The following is a 4,119-nucleotide window of genomic DNA, read 5'->3' on the forward strand; positions in this document are numbered from 1 at the left end:
GAAGCCCGGGACCGGCACTTAGCTTCGGAGAGCTGCGTATCTGCGTCTTCTGCGTGTCTTGCCGCTCTACACTCAGCAAAAAGCTTTTCCACCATATCTTGCAAGGAGAAACTCTGCCAGGAAAGAAAACATCCAGAATCTTGTTCTAAAGCTTGCACGGAGGTCTGCAAAGAGTTTGGCAAGAATGAAAGGTAGTTGTCCAAAACTCGTTCTTTTCCAATAGAATAACCATGGAAAAGGCAGGAGAGTGGTAAAGTACTGTTTTCTCTAAGTCTGAAGTCTGCCCACACTGTGCCTGTGTGCTGCAGCTTGCATCTTCGCCTTTGGGAAGCTGCCGCTTGCCGATTCTCCCGCAGGCGAAGAAGCGGCTTCTTCGCACACAGAGCATTGTGGCGAGCGCAGGGAGCTCCTGAGAGCGGTTTGTGCCGAAAGAAACCCGGGGACCGGCACTTAGCTTCGGAGAGCTGCGTATCTGTGTCTTCTGCGTGTCTTGCCGCTCTACACTCAGCAAAAAGCTTTTCCAGCATATCTTGCAAGGAGAAACTCTGCCAGGAAAGAAAACATCCAAAATCTTGTTCTAAAGCTTGCACGGGGGTCTGCAAAGAGTTTGGCAAGAATGAAAGGTAGTTGTCCAAAACTCGTTCTTTTCCAATAGAATAACCATGGAAAAGGCAGGAGAGTGGTAAAGTACTGTTTTCTCTAAGTCTGACTGCTGCCCACACTGTGCCTGTGTGCTGCAGCTTGCATCTTCGCCTTTGGGAAGCTGCCGCTCGCCGATTCTCCCGCAGGCGAAGAAGCGGCTTCTTCGCACACAGAGCATTGTGGCGAGCGCAGGGAGCTCCTGAGAGCGGTTTGTGCCGAAAGAAGCCCGGGACCGGCACTTAGCTTCGGAGAGCTGCGTATCTGCGTCTTCTGCGTGTCTTGCCGCTCTACACTCAGCAAAAAGCTTTTCCACCATATCTTGCAAGGAGAAACTCTGCCAGGAAAGAAAACATCCAAAATCTTGTTCTAAAGCTTGCACGGAGGTCTGCAAAGAGTTTGGCAAGAATGAAAGGTAGTTGTCCAAAACTCGTTCTTTTCCAATGGACCAAATGGACTCGTTCTTTTTCAACTGGACCATGTGGTCCAGTTGAGTCAAGGCCACCCCCGACGCTGTCTGAGGCGAGAAAATTGCTGCCGCAATTCCCCTTGCCTTGTCCCAAGTGTACACTTCATCATCACAGTCTGCACTGTAATGTTCCAGGGACCGTTTTTCTTTGTGCTTTTGCTCTCTTAATACTTTCTGATTTAGTGACAACATTGAAATCCTCCCAATGTTGCATGGACTTCCCTTGGCATTTGCAGGAATGCCGTGCCAAATTCTGTCCCCACAAATTAAAAACAACCCACGTGGCAATTGCACTGGGACCTGGATTGATCCTTTGTCTGTTGTCACATTGTGATTGCACCAAGCTGATGCGTTTCTATAATATTCGTGATTTGGTGTGACATCAACGCTTTTGTTTGTCCTTGACACATTCGAAATTTCGAATTTCATGCATAGTTCCATTGTTGTGGACCCGAAAATTTCCAGTTCCTGCGGTTCGGTAGAAGCCACAGGTAAAAGATGTGTCCAAGCACACCATTCATTCACAGGATCTTTGATGACCTGCGAAATCTCCATTGGAGAATGCCCTGGAATTGGCCATTCGCCCACTGGCAATCCAACCATGCATGCTGTGAATGGTTTCCCTGGTTTCGAATGTGTCAGGCAGATACTTTCTAAATTTACTGCCTGGGCTAACGTTTCCCAAACATTTTGTTTTGGTTGACTGACGGGTAGATTTGCTCCATTGCTTAAAGCAACAGATGAAAGCATGAGCATCATGAAGCTCACGACTTCACCCTTATAAAATTTCATTGTCATGCTCCCACTCAAAGCCACAAAGGAAAAAACCCCCAAAGTTTTTATTCTTTTCGTCCCTCTTCTGAGTCGCTGCTCACAACTTCAGTTTCTTCCTCCGTCTGCGTACTTGTTTCTCTGCCTCTGGGATCTGTGCTCTCCTGCTCTCTTGTCCGAAATGGCTTCACGTGCCGCGCTGACACCCACTTCAGCCCTCGCCCTGTGGAAACACAAGCAAAACCCTTGCCCCAAGTGATTAGTTTGAAAGGACCCTCTATTTGTCCTGTCTCTGGGTTTCTGATCAAAACCAAAGGATTCTCCCTTAGTTTTGCCTGAGAGCTGTTTGAAAAATGCCTCACGATTGGTGGATTGGGTTCAGAAGACGAACTGTTAAGAAAATTCAACACATACAATGCTTTGTTTAACTTCATGTGTGGTGTCGCCTCTGGCTCCCCCCTTTTCTGCCTGTCCAAAAGGGATTTCAGGGTGTGATGTGTTCTTTCAATGATTGCCTGACCTGTGGGTGAATGTGGAATGCCAAATGTGTGTCTGACACCCCATTTTTTCAGGAATCTGTCAAGCACCCTGCCTGTATATGTTGGACCATTATCTGTTTTTATTTCTTGAGGCACACCTAATGATGCAAATGCTTGCAAAAAATGTCAACAAGCATGTTCTGCTGTTTCCCCTGCATGTGCTGAAGCAAAGACTGCCCCTGAGAATGTATCTACTGACACATGCACATTTTTGAGTCTCCCAAATGATGGATATTTTGTGACATCTGTTTGCCACAGCTGAAGACTTTGCAGTCCTCGTGGATTGACTGCTCCTGTTGAAGCAGGTGGTTGCACGAGTTGACAATCTGGACAAGCACTAATGATTTCCCTCGCCTGAGTTTTTGTGAGACGAAAGGATTCCATCAGCGCCTGCGCATTCTGATGAAAAAATGCATGACTCAGTCGTGCTTGCTCAAAAATGTCCGGAAGTGTTTGTGAAATGGACATTGTCAATCTGTCTGCCTGAGCATTCCCTTCCGCTAGAAATCCTGGAAGTGTTGTGTGCGCTCTGATGTGAGTGATGAAATATTCTTTCCTGCTTTCTAGCACTGTTTTCATGCTCACTAGATAGGAATATAAAACTTTGTTGCTGACTTCTTTCAAGAGCGAACCTTCCAATCGCTTGACCACACCTGCAACGTATGCAGAGTCTGTGACCAAATTGAGCGGTTGTTGGAACAACTGAAATGCTCGGACAACAGCTGCCAACTCCACAATTTGTGGAGAGCCTTGAACCGTCTTCACGTTTGATTACCATTCCCCTGTCGTTGAGTTCATCCACGTGATCACTGACTTGTGTGTCTTCCCTGAGCCATCAGTGAACACTGTGGTCCCGTCCAGAGGTTCTTCACTCATTTTTGGCTTTGCTCTGTAGCATATTTGCGATTGCAACATTCTATGTTGTGGAAAATTGATTGTGCAAGCTCCTGGAAAAGCTAACAATGCAATTAACAAATCTTTTGATTTCTGCATCGCCCAATCAAAATAATCTTTTTTCAAAGGCAGATAAATCTTTGAAAATTCTCGTCCCGCCATTGTCAGCAATCTTGTTCTCCCCTTTATGATGATCTGTGCTGCCATCTCCAAATCTGTCAGAATTGTCTTTGAAGGCCTATATGGTAAGAAAATCCACTCTATGATTATCAAAGGATCTCTCTGAGATGCGTCCCATTGGAAGATCAAACCATGGAATTGTGCTTTCTTTCCCAACACTGCTAACTGGAAAGGCAACGATTCAACGAATCGATGTGCCTGTCTCTTCTGAATGGCATCTGTAACTTTTTCCAACTCCCTCTTCGCTTCCTTTGTGAGCGTCCTGGGAGATCGAATGTCTGCATCTCCTCTCAAGAGATCAAGCAACGCTGGAATGTCACTGTTTGTGATTCCCAAAATCGACCTCATCCAGTTGATTTCCCCTAGAAGTTGTTGTAAATCATGCAGATTGTTGACTCTTGTGCTGATTTCCATCTTTTGAGGCCTTATTGTTTTCTCTGAGATTTTCCACCCTAGATATTTCCAAGGCGAGACCTCTTGAATCTTTGAAACACTGATTTCCAGACCTGCCTTTTGCACTTCTGCAATGACACAGTCACGAGCCTTTTGCAGCTCTTGTTGTGTCGATGCCGCAATGAGCAAATCATCCATATAATGAATGATTCTCACCTTCGGGAATTTCTTCCG

The sequence above is a fragment of the Molothrus aeneus genome, chromosome 3 (assembly GCF_037042795.1).
Source record: "Molothrus aeneus isolate 106 chromosome 3, BPBGC_Maene_1.0, whole genome shotgun sequence".
Classification (NCBI taxonomy): Eukaryota; Metazoa; Chordata; class Aves; order Passeriformes; family Icteridae; genus Molothrus; species Molothrus aeneus.